The 13,730-nt window shown below is 45.0% G+C and overlaps 1 protein-coding gene across 2 annotated transcripts in view; it reads left to right on the forward strand.

Annotated features, from left to right (window-relative positions):
- The window catches only part of LOC146829645 (STING ER exit protein), a 115,452-nt gene that overhangs the window by 77,417 nt on the left and 24,305 nt on the right, over positions 1–13,730 (forward strand). The gene's annotated exons all lie outside the window — the stretch shown is intronic.

The raw sequence follows: 13,730 nt of genomic DNA on the forward strand, positions 1-13,730 counted from the left end.
TCTTCTGTCCAAAATATGGTTGTTAGAAATTGGCTTTCTGGTTGGCTAGGGCATGCGCCTAAGCCAGGCAGAAATCACCACTCTAGTCAGGGCAAGGGAGTTATACACTGAAGATAACTCCTGCTCATACCCTTGGTAGCTTGGCAGAGCAGTCAGGATTATCCCAGAGGCAATGTATAAAGCGTTTGCGTGACACACTCGCACAGCAGCGAAAAACTAGGCACACCACAAAAGAAACTCCACATAAGCTTATGTAAAAATAGCCTTTCTATTATCCATAAAACACATTAGAACATAATCTCATATATATACAATGTGCCACCTGGCACTTGGCATGACTTTGCAGGGATTGTATACTCCACAGGGCCAATCGGGCCACTGTCACAGCATCACAACTCGCAGTTAGTGAAGACCACCAGTAACTACTGGTAAGGGTACACTTTTCATGAATGCATTAGGCATAAAGCTCATAGTGGTACTCAGCATAGCACATTATGCATACACAGATTTAGTAACAGTGCACCAAAGTATCACACTGGCCAGTTGTACATACTAGGAAAATATTGTGCCCCCCTCAGGCAACTGCCTCAACTCATAGGCACATGACCTGTAACCCGGTCTCCCCTCTGTCCCTTGTGAGGGCACCTGAGACGTACCCAAATACTAGAGCCCAAATGCAGACGGTTGAGGCGGAGAACAAACGCGTACCTCCCTTGCAGCTGATAACAAATGTCCCCGCTGCCCAGTGCCACAAGAAAGGGGGTGGGGGTGCAGCTCACCCGATCTCCTTCACTGGAGAATGCTCCTGGTACTGCGATGATAATGCAGCTGCCCGCGATATTTGCGGCACAGCTGCAACCATTACAGTAATGTAGAGCAATTCTGCTCAGGGGCCTCCGTCGCAGTTTCACCCTGAGCTCCTCTGCACCATTCGACGGGGAGACTCCTCCTCGGTCTCTGACCAGTAACGTCTCGGTGGGGGTGGCCTGCCACTCATAGTGCCGTCCTTGTGCCTCACCTCACTGGCCTGTCATAGGAAGACTCTGGTCGGACCCCGTCGGGTCGGAAAGCCACAAAGCAATGTCTCTACTCTTAATTGAGCCAGAAGGGGCAGGACACGGAGCGGAGTCTCCGTTGGTTCTGCTGGCGCCTTCTCTGGGCAACGCGTTCCCGCTCAGCCCTGCCTACTTCCAACTTAACAACACGCGGGGCTCTCCCTTTCGTCACGGGAGCCCCGCCCACAGCCAGGCTTAGCCTTTGCCTGGCTTCTGGCTGCTGTTCCTGGCTTGTTTCTTCTCGCAACCTGGGGTCCCATCCACAATCGGGCCCGAACGCTGCCTGACTTCCGGCAGCTTCCTGGCCACGGTGCACGTTGCGAGGGAAGTTGGAGCCCTCTTCTCAGGCTCGGGAAATATAATTAAAAGCACCCACCACGCACTTCTGGTGTGCGACACAGCGCTGTAGGGCACAGCCAGGACAAAGCGATCCTCACGCTCTAAGGCGGTATGTAAAGCACAGTGCTCACCAGGCCTTGCAGCGGCACTAGCCCATGCCAGGGGCTCAATACATAAGAACCCTGCAGCGCTCCAGGTCCAGGGCAATCACGATAGAGCACTCAGCCCAGCGCTAACTCTCAAAAATCCCATAGGACAAAGCTGGGCACAGGCAGGCGAGCACGCAGGGCCTCCCAGCAGAAGACAGCAGCTGGGTACCTCATGGCAGTATCTTCTGTTCCAAGTCTGATCAGTTCAACAGACATGGGGGTCATAGCCCCAATATATATATCTACCACCAAGTGTCTTTGTTCTTCCCCCTGGCACAGGGCTCTGTGCCCAGTCCAAACCAGTTCTGAGGGCACTTACACACATCTTTTCAAGTGCACAACACTCCCCATTGTTTGTGTAGGCAATGGCCCCAGACACACCACAGGGAGGCGGAGCCATCATTGTGGAAGGCAGGCACAGCCCTATTCAGGTGCTACTCCTCCCACTACTCCAAATGCAGATCAGGCCTATTCTGCCTAGCACTGACTCATCCAGACTCTGTGGAGCCACTGCACCTCCCCAGCCACTGTCACTCCAAGGCCAGACAGTCCATACACAACACGCAGGCACAAAAACACATAGCACACAGAAATGCTCACTTCTAAAAGTGGCATTTCTAAAATAGTAATAATAAATCCGCGCACACCAATACGCAGCATTTATCGCACTATTCCAAACATACTAAACTTGATCATGCTACCCCTCTCACATCAGGAATTACCACTGAAGCCCATATCGGGGAATCCCCAGTGTATTCCTATGAGAGGGCAGCCTCACAGCAGTAAGAAACCAAGTAGACTGTCACTACCAGGGCATGCCGCACAGTTAAGACACATGTCCTACCTTTTACCTTCACAGCACCCTGCCCATAGGGCTAGCTAGGGTCTACCTTAGGGGTGACTGACATGTAGTAAAAAAGGAAGTCACATATGTGGCAACCACTTTATGTGCCACGTCACAGCGGCAGTAAACTGCGCACGCAGGCCCTGCAATGGCAAAGGCCTGAGACAGGTTTGAAAGGCCACTTTGGTGGGTGGCGCAAGCAGTATGCAAGCCCGCCAGTAGCATTTAATTTACTGGCCATGGGTATATGAGATACCACTGTACAAGGGACTGACGGGTAAATCAAATATGCCAAACCGGTGTAGGCCAATCTTACCGAGCACATGCACTTTAGCACTGAACAGCAGTGATAAAGTGCCCAGAGTCCTAAAACCACCAACAACGGGTCAGAAAAAATACCAGAGGAACGCAAAAGGTTCTGGGATGACCCTGCAAAAGGGCCAAGTTCAACAATGGTCAAATAACACTTACGAGGAATGGAACAGCATGATAATGCAAGTTGGAGACCATATACATCTATATCTTTAGTAGATGACAAACACATAGAAATCAATCAAATGTGTTCTAATACTCTACTGTTAGTGACAAAGGGGAGGAGTACCTGTATTTAGATTTTTGGGTTACAGGTCTCTTTTAAAAAGATCCTGCAGCTACTAGATAGATAGTAGAATGGGAGAGCTGTAATTGGAAGGGTGTTTAGATAAAATGTGTATTTAATTTGAGGTGAAAATATAGCTAGAATACAGTTCTCATATTTAATTGCTTGCCCAGCATTTTTTATATAATAATACGGTTACACTAAGACATTCACAGACATTAAGAAAGCTTGAGTTTGTCAAACGAAGTTCTGTTAGAATGCAGTCTCCACAAGCCGACTTTAATCATTTAGATGTCCGTCACTATCCAGTGTTTTTCGCATCTGTTCTTGATCTTCAAACACTTTCTTTTGTGCTCTTTGTAATCCCTTAAGCCCTGAAATGGCAGTTTAAGCCACTTGAAATATTACGTAATATGTTCTGTAATTTTGCTGTGTGTTATAATAAGAACTTGCAGAAGATTTACCTAAGGCGGTAGGCTCCCCATCTAATTGCTTCTGTTCCACTTTAATAATTCAGTGCAGAAATTGTAACTAAAAAAGTAATAGTTGGCTAGCATGTGCTTTTCTTCGGAGAGCTGTCTACTAGGGAAAGCATTGGTCACCGTATATTTTGGATTATTGCCACAATTCATTAATTAACCTGTTCTTTTCATATTGTTTATTGAATTCAGAACTTAAATAAAATGCAGGTTTGTTTGCATACTAGGATCCGATTTCCTTTGCAATATTATTTGATGTGAATTATAGCTATGAAACAGAATTAATCATTTTCAAAAACAGCAATCTTCTTGGGAAGTAATGCCTTCAATTTAGAAAGATCTCGTCTGAAAGTACCCTCTTGTGGCGGTAGGTGGCATTGTTTGGCTTCACATCAGATCCATCCCATCTCAGATGTGATGTTGGGGCCGCTATATCTGCGCAACCTCTGCGCGCTGATATTTTTGCGTGCTTTCCGTTGTGGAACCGAGCTCCATTAAATCCTGTCAGCTTAACAGAATTCCTTTCCCTCAAATAAATTTTCACAGTATGGAAGAGACCTATCCTGACCTAAAACTACATGGTTCAAACCGTGCTGAACTGTCATCACCAGATGACTGACTCTCGTGATGTCTGTCTCTGGTGTCTCCGCTTCATGTTCAACTCTGCGTTATGCGACTGCAGTGTGACGAACCATAGGGCTAGCAGCCATGACTACAAAGCAAAACTTACAGTCACAGAACTCAGAAGGAACTCAAAAAAGACCAAATCCTTGTTGTGGTCAAGGGAGTGGATGTGCTGTCACTCCTGAAGCCAATCTTGCTACAGATAGTCTTCAAAGTCAAAAAGCTCAGGTAAGTCTAGGAAATAGAAAAAACACAAAGTCCAAACATTTGTCTCGCCACTTCCACCGTTTAGAATTGCACAACGCCCCTCGTACCTCCAGGTTAGAGTTAATCCTCCAATCCAGAACAGATTCTGACCCCCAACTTTTCAAGGCCATCAGAAATGCCACAGCAGCTCCATGAGCTATGACTGCCTATCAACAAGATTTTTTTTGTACCTCACGGATACCTCGAGCACCTTTGGGCCGTAAGGATCTGAAGTTCCCTCCAGCCCAGTTAATGCCAGCAGATCTATCCCAAACTGTCACTCGTCCCGAGTCTGGCACTGTCCTCGAGTTAGACTCTGACCCTCCCGTACGAGCCTCAACACTGGCACAGGAATCACCAGACGTGTCGTATATAACCTATACAGGATCTGCGTGTTTGGATAACATAAACTGTGGGATTGGTGGCAGACTGATTCCATGCACCCCCACCGGATAGGTTAGCCGGTCTGTATCCGCTAGCTCACAGTGCCACTAGAATCTCCTCTTATCGGGGAGAGTATAGTTCTTGGCAACCTCAGAACATGACAACCCTGATTCCTTAGAATTGTGACTACCTTTGCTCAATAACTCGTGCTCACTTAGTTTGTCTCAGAGATGCATAGAATAAACATACTGGGCGTTTGTCAATAAGAATTTATTGAACAGTTGTTCTAGTGTAGAATAGATGAGCTGCAACAACCATTAGACAGTAGCAGAGATATATGATTAGAAGTTCTATGAAAGTAAACGGATGGTACAGTTTTACCATCTTGCAGTAGTCACGAATATATACAAGTACATAAAATACATGATAAAAGCTGCGTACTCCTCCGATACAGACCTAGCCATATGTACCTAGCATCTATGTAGGTGTTATGCCAAGAATCCCTCCAGGATCTAGTCAACCCCATTACCTGAGACTGAGAGAATATGGGACCCCTTCCTGGTCTCGAGTTGGGACACCCCGTGAGGGATGTTAGACCACTGCAAGCTGGAGTTTCTGCATGCAGGAACCTCAGCTTCTCTGGTCAGTGTGTCAGCCGGGAAGTCTCGGTCTCCTCTGTCCTTCTAAGCAAGATGTGATGTGTGTATACCCATAGGTTTTCTCACGGGTCCTACCTTGATGTGTTACTGTATCGGCCTAAAGGATGACGACAGGCCTGAACTTTATACAGAGATATTATACAGGAGATGGTAGTCCTGCTGTGCTTCCAAGAAACCTCATGCATAATGTATGAGATTCGAACTAGGGAAAAACCTGTGTTCTGAATGTAGTGTTGTATCTAGGTAAAAGGTCAGTCCCTAAGAACTGTTATGTATGTAATGTAGGGAAGAATATAGGTTAAGTGATGCAATGTTACCTGCACCTATATAGTGTACCTATATGGAATATAACACCTGACTCATAGCTCCGATTTCCCCATGCAACATCCCACTCCAGAAAGCCTAATTGTGCATAATTAGCACAAATGCATTTCCGATTATCCCGCCTGATAGGGTGTCCAAACGCTTGTTTTTGTTTGTTAGCCTTGCTGTTAGGTCAGTCAACAGCAGTTGTCTCCTGGGCATGTACTTGCACGCATTGTGCAATAGAATGGTGGGCATCTTGCCGGCTATCCCAGAGAATATTCACACAACCAAACACTCTTATACGAGATTGCGAGGACTCAAATAATAACTTCATATTCTCAGGCTTGACCAGTAGTGACGGTCTGTGTAGGGCAGTCATGCAGAGAATTCTACTGGGGCTCCATGCATGGATCCACTCCACTGGCTTTTCCAACGATGTCCTCAAGCCTAAATGGATATACCCTTTGATGGCTATAGGCTCTTTGGAGTGGAGGTAGACTGACCCTGTAAAAATGTAAAGAAGAGTACGGCTACTAAACCCTCTCAAAGGGCCTGCTCTGCAGTTTCCCCAACAATTCGCCTCTTTAAAGAATCCTGAAATGGATACTAATGGTTGCAGCAGCAGAACGTACCTCAGAAACAGCAGGCCTCTCAGTCCTTTCAAGATTGAGCATCATCCTGCCAGCATCCAGGCCACCAGGAGCAACGATCTATCAAAACCCCAACCCCCATTTTCGCAGCTGCTGAAAAATCACTTTGTCCTCTTCTGCAGCATACGATCGCCCCGTGGGAGGCCATATTACCTTCTACCCTCATGGGTGGACGAGCATTATATTAGACCAGTGGTTGCTCCAGGTTGTGGAACACAGTTATTCCCTAACCTACTTCATCCCTCAGATATGCCAGCCACTCCGCAACACATTCAGGCTGACCGCTTGTCAATAGTCCGAGAAGAAGTTCATGCTCTCTTGGACAAGGGATCTATTGAGGGTATGCCCGCTTTCGAGAGTGCTGGCATCATAGATTGGAATTGGCTGTTAGTCCCATTATTTTTTGGTGCTGCAGAAGGGCAGTGTCCTTTGTCATATCCTCATTCTTCACCCTCTGATCTTCTTCCTTTAGAAGGCTATCTGTAAAATGATCACCCTGACCAAAGTTCTGTGTGCCCTGATCCAGGAAACTGGATTGTGGCTCTGGACTTACAGGACACCTATTTTCACATCCCACAACCCACAGCCCCACAGGCATTATCTGTGGTCTCAGGTAGTCCAAGAGTGCTTTCAGTTCTCCATGGTCCCTTTTGACCATAGCAGTGCGTCTCGGGTTATGGTACTGGTCGTTGCCCAGCTGTGAAAGTAGGGTATACCATTCTTCCCATACCCCAAAAACTGGCTTCTGAAAGTGGGCTCTCCTCAGGGGGTCTTGAACCACCTCCACGTGACAGCCAACCTGGTGACATAATTTGGCTTTTCCATCAGTGTGGCAAAAGTAACACCCGACTCTCTTACAATGGCTCCCATTGAGCACAGCCATCCTGGATATTGCGTTTCTTCGAAATCTTTCCTCTGCCTCAAGAAATTTGAGCTATGATCCTGATGTTTCAACCCTTGTTATGGGTCTCAGTGAGAGCTGCTCCAAAGCTTTTTTGGCCTCCTGCTTGTGGGCCGTGCCAGGTGACGCATGTGGGCCATGCAGTGGGCTCTGCTCCAAAGGAACCTGTTGGAGTCCTTCCAGGTATCAGAGGAGACTGCAAAAGACCTTCAGTGGTGGCTGTTCGACCACAGTTGGGTTGGCATGAGACTCTTATCCTTATCCCACCCAGAGATGATGGTGCTAACTGATGCAACGTTACTGGGTTTGGAGGTCATCTGGGAGAGATGGAGATCAGAATACTCTTTACTCTGGAGGCGCACCTTCACATCATCTTGCTGGAGTTGAGTGATTTGCTTGGCATTGAAGGTGTTTGTCCTGTCAGTCATGAGTAACCGGTACAGCTATGTTGTACTGCAAAAAACTGGGCGGCATGCAGTTATGGGTCCTAGGTTAGTAGGCTCAATGTCTCGAAGTGGCTGAATACTGCTGGCATAGCCACGATCACTCGGAACCAGGCAGAATCTTTAAATGGCAGCGTGGTCCATCGGTGTTGCCTATCTGATCACAATCTGAAATTTCACTCTCAGGTGGCACAGGACATCTAATAATGGAGAAAACCCTGGCTCGATGTCTGCCACTGCAGAGAATGCGCAGTTTCCATATCTTTACACTTTGGAGTTCCTAAGGCAACTCTCATTTGGAGATGGATGCCTTTCGTCTGTATTTGGGCTCGAGACTCCTGTACTCCTGCCCACCTCTGCCTCTCCTGCCTAAAGTTCTGAAGAAGATATGGAAACACCAGGCTTAAGTCACCCAATGGCTCTGGACTGGGCAAAGAGGGTGTGGTACCCCTAGCTTCATGATCATACTCGAGCCTCAATAACCTACACCTCCCTGTGTGGAGACTGAACAGTGACACTTGAGGGCTTTTGATCTTCCTTGCTAGTGGTTGGTGTTGTCTTGACCGCCAAGCGTCCATCCATGAAAACTCTTTATGCAGGACGCTAGGAGAGGTTTGTTGTCTGTTGTTTATGCCGTGACATCCAATCTGTATGTGCAAAGCTGTCTGACATCTTATTGTTTTTTTTTTTCTTTAGCTCAGCTATGCCTTTTCTGCTTTGTTTGCCTGATCAGCCACTCCTGTTCAGGTCCGCTGTCGTGATGTATTTCTTACAGTGACTGATCCTTTTTACCACTAAAACCTTTTGTGATGCTGCAGCTAGAACCTTAATTTGGTTCTCACATACTTGATGTACACTCAGTTTGAACCAATGCCCAAATGCTGTCTGTCTGGCCATAAAAACAGTGTTCCTCATTGTCATTACCTCTGCCCGGTGAATGAGCAAACTCCAGGATTTGTCCATGCTATTGACGTATACTTTCCTCATTCTTGACCGGTTAGTCCTACAGAAAAAATAGGTATTCCTGCTGAAAGTATCAATGTCCTTTAACATATAACACTTTTTATCACCTTGGCAGCTTTGTTAGCCTTTGTATGGGAGAGGTGTGGCACAGCAGCCAGAGCAGCTGACTCCTGAGTACAGTGATCGCGTGGTTCAGTCCCCGGCGGCAGGTCAGCTCAGCATCCTGTGTCTCTGGTCAATAGTTCACTTAATCTCGCCGACTACCCCCAGCGCCTTGAAACCATGAGGGGTTATATATTTGCGCTTTACAAATATGATTATTATTATGCCTTGCCTCCTCCCTCTAAGGAAGAACGGCTCCATCGTCTTGACCCTAAGAGCGCCCTTCGTTTTTACATTGATTGAACCAGAAGCTATTGGTTGGACACAACCTTTTGTGGGCTTCTCTGGCTCAGCAAGGGCAAAGTAGTGCAAAAAAAATCCATCTCCTAGTGAATTGTTTTATCTATTAAGATCTGCTATAGGCAAGCCAGAAAACAGCTCTACGAAGGCTTGCATGCAAAGACTACCACTGTGCTGGTGCATGGTGTGCCAATCTGCCACATGGGCTTCCCTTCACATGTTCAACAAGCATTTGCAATGCAATAGGTCTCGCATTTATAAGAGTTTGAGCTATTGGCATTGTAAATTACAATGCCTTTTATTTTTTTTTTCGTTATTGAAACAAATAAAAGCCATTGTCATTTACAATGCAAATAGCTTAAACTCGCATAAATGTGAGACCTATTGCATTGCAAATGCTTGTTATTTGCTTGTAAAGGAGACTTTTAGCGAATGTTTGTTAAAGGACAGGACTGGAAATCACAGAAGTATCAAAATTGTTCGATATTGCACTCTTGGATCACCCAGAGGATGAAACTAAACACTAACTCAGGACAACAGGCATGGACAATGCAGACCGTTTTCTATTTCCTTCTTCCTATTCGCCTGATCTCTCCTCTTATGGCCACTCCTTACTACATTACAGTCACTCTGAAGCTGCCGTCAAGTGGTAGTTGGTGCCAAACGAAGCACCAGGAAATAAAATAATCAAATGCATCAGATCCCCAGTGCCCAAAGCTTAATTGGGTCCAAATAACAAATAAATGCATGGAACTACGCCTGGAGAATTTCACTTCCTGGTAAAATGTTATGAATTTCTGACACTGACAAAACTGTACCTATTATGCCTGGAAGCCAACCACAGTTATAACTTTCCATGTATTCTCCAAGAAAAGTTTTTGGATTTTGTTTTCTGCGTTGTCATTGCTTTTTCGACAGTGCACAGATGTAAGAAGGGCACATTTGCACATTCTAAAATGCAAGAACCTTCATGAAAAGGCACCACTTTTTAAAAAAAAAATTTCTACATGAAGAAAATATTTTTCAACATGGAGAACATTTGCACCCATATAACGCTTGAGTGGGTTGTTACCCTTACCACCCGGAAAAAAAGAATTTACTCCATCGTTTGCTGGGAGTAAAATGTGACCATTTCCAGCATTAAAAAGAGTGACAAAGGAAGGCAACAATCTATTGTGACTAAGTGTTCACAAACTTTCAAGGCTAACCATACTTTGAAAGGGCTATTCCCGACCCCTTGCATGGGGCTTTACAGGATGGATGGCTCATGAGAAGGATTTACGACTACAAGGTTAGTTGCTGTTGTTGTAAATGCTTTGCTGTCATACATCTTGTAATTTAGCTCAAATCTGATTTACTGGGGGCAAAGAGCTCTGTGAATCGGGTCGACTTACATTTCTTTTTAAAGGGACAACTCTCACCTACTCAAGTGGGCAACATAGTACTTGTTTTTTTGCTGAAATAATAACTAGACACCAAAAAGCAAACAAAACAAAGAGAAAAGATACATTATTAAAGGTGCGTTCTGGACATCTGAATTTATGACGAGTTTTTCATAAATGCTATTGGGTTCCTTGCAGTTGGTTTCGTTCACCCTTGTTTTGGCAGACAGTCCACCTCTGAATTATTTTGACAGCTTTGCATAGAAAATGAGAAACCTAATAGCTCAAGAGTTAAAATTGATTATCTACAGTTTTAAATGTCATTATTGTTCATATTATGGGAACGTTTAAAAAACCCTTTGTTAGATCGTTTACAAGAAACGCAAGTACAGCTATGCTATAAAAGTTTCCAGTCATAAAACAATATTTTAACAAAACATTGCAAAACGGAGGTCTAGGGATGTGCAAATTTAGGGATTTTCATTGTGCGGAAAGGGGTTTGCTTGGCATATTTTCCATTTTAAGAGAGAAAAAGAAAGGCGGTGGGGACAAACAGATGTGCAGGGATTGCTCGTTATTGACGGGAGAAACGAAGAGAGGCCAGAAGGAGACGAATTATGTAGCACTGGAATCAGCTGCTCGCGGGGGGCGGATCGGAGCAAAAGGAAAGAACGAGGGAATGAGAGCGCGAGGGAGAGAGGAAAAGGAGGCGAGGTGAGGGAGGGGGGAGAGGGTGTCAAGGAGTGGGAGGGTAGGAACGGGCCGGTGGAGGGGGGCTGGGTGAGTAAAGAAAATCAAGAAGTAGATCCCGAGAAAGGGAAATACGCATGGGGGCAGAAAAGAAAGAGTGAGTGAGAAAGAGGGACAGATAAGAAAAGAGAAAGTGCCGAGTGGTGCAGGAAGGAAACCAAAGAGGGGCAGTAAAGACAAGCTGATGGATGAATAGTGGGGAGGAAGGAATGAATTTGAGAAAGAACCGGAGGAGCGAACGAGATGAGGAAGCCAGAGAAAAGAGGCCGGTGGGTGACAGAGAAAGTGGGGCATGATAGGACAAGTTTGTGGAGTGCTTTACTGCAAAACCTTAAGTTTAGCAATGTCTCTCTTTAAATAGACACATCAATAACACCAATGCTAATCAAAATTCAGATGTATGGCAAGAAAAAATATAATGTAATCCGTGTAAAAAAAAAAACAAGTGAGACGAGGGTAAAGAGAATGTCTCCATGAGCCTTGTGCTCAGCTGGCGCCTCGGGCATGTTTACTACGGGAACACATGGGAATGCAAAGCCATTAATCAAGCAGGATGGCTCTGTCTCCACTTCACACCCAGGGAGGAGGGAGATGCGAGCAGAGCATCAAAGGGCTGGGTGAGAAGGGAGGGGGGAATGCAAGGGTCAAAGCGGCGAAAGTGAAAGTAATCGAGCAGAGCATCAAAGGGCTGGGTGAGAAGGGAGGGGGGAATGCAATCAGCAGAGGAGCAGCTGTGCACGTGCATGTGATCGTGCACTCAAGGTTTAGGCCAGCCAAAAGACTGTGGGTAGCACTTTGAAAATCCCACATATAAAATGTCTCTTCGAGCCTTTGGCTCGCGAGACCTAAAAAGCGTTTCTTGGATAGCCAGTTCTGACATGACAGACACTTTGCCCTGTCTGTCCTGCAGACTTTCCTGGTCTGAGCCATTCCACATACCCACTAGCTGGGAAATGTATTGCCTTGGCATCTCTTCACAAGGTGAGGAATCTGCAGTAAGAAGTCTTTATCCAAAGAAAACGTTATTTAGCTTCTGTAATGCCTATTCTGGTAGAAACTCTATCTGACCAAAGATTCCTCACCCGCTTACCCTCCACCTTGTTCTCTGGAATGAGCTCGTACAGTTCATTAATAAGATTCCTATCTAGAGATCTGCACACAAGCATATTTGGATTTTTATGGGCTCCGCATGCAAACAGAGATCAGAAAGAAACCAATATTATCTTGTGGAGGTAGCGCAGATACGGTGGAGTTGAAGTAACAACTGGGGCAGGATGGGTCCGACATGGAGCCACGTGACACCACCATGAGGAAATTTGTATCTAAGATTCTCCACATCCAGTCTGGTGCCTGGGAGTATTCACAGGTGAGGAATCTGTGGTTAGATAGTCTCAACAAGAAAGGGCAATACCAAAGGTAAGTAGGTTGCTCATCCAAATCCCGCAGAGACAGATATGGTAGGAAATGGACAGTAATATGATCGTTAGCATGGAGCTTTTTTTGCAAATGATATTGAAAGCTAGATACTTTTTTTTATTTGGACAAGAGCACATCTTCCAACAGGAACATGGGCTCTGTAAGTTTGATCACATGGTCTAACAATTCCCGGCAAAACCAGTAGATTACACATTAGCACCCAGCTATTTGGCTTTGTAAGTGGTTTATTTTTTATTTTTATGGTTTTTGAAAAGTTATTGTTGGGAAAGCTGCTAGGCCTTTGTTCTGAAAGAAGAAAGAAAAACAAAAACAACAAAAAACACATTGACAAAAAATATATTTTTGGGAACGAAGTATACAAGCGAAGTATACCAGGGAATAATGTCATTGGTCACAGTAAAGTTAGCTAAGGATTTGAAGTATGTTGACCCACTTCCTCATGCTGTAGGGGATGGAAGAAACGTTTGAATGGCGTAGAAAAAGACCAACAGATAAAGAGGATTAGTAGGGAGCCACTATAAGTTAATTTATCTTATGTGTCATTTAGTAAAATCAAAAGATCTTCGCTAACACCAGAGAAAAAGGCAATCAGCTGAGAAGTTCCTGATACCCACAGGAGAGTAGGGAGGTGAACACTCGAGTACATTCTCCTATTTCCGAAATCTTTACACACAAGATACTTGAGTACATAGAACTACAGACCCGCTTATCCTGTGTCAACAAGGGAACTGTTGTACTGGGTCAAACAAAAGCTATTTGAGAGGTAGTCTCGTCTACAACTTATCAAGGCATGGTTTATATGTGGCCTCTCACACTACTATTGGACAGTGCTGCTCCAGCGGACTCAACCATTCAACAAAAACTTGGGACTTCTTTATATATTTTTTTCAGGACCGTTTAATAGGTCCAGTTAAATTCTCAAATATTGCAAGTACCTAGTGGTATACCCAAAAGACCTTCTTTTGTTCAACGGTAACCGTGGTATTCTCCTTTTATTCCCAAAATTGTTTTTATTAAGCACCAAAGCAATATCGAATCATGACAATTTTATATTTAATTTTAAGTGTCACAATTACATTTATAATCCCCTTAATCATCCTTTTTAACACTACTTACCAC

The sequence above is a fragment of the Triturus cristatus genome, chromosome 5_2 (assembly GCF_964204655.1).
Source record: "Triturus cristatus chromosome 5_2, aTriCri1.1, whole genome shotgun sequence".
NCBI lineage: Eukaryota > Metazoa > Chordata > Amphibia > Caudata > Salamandridae > Triturus > Triturus cristatus.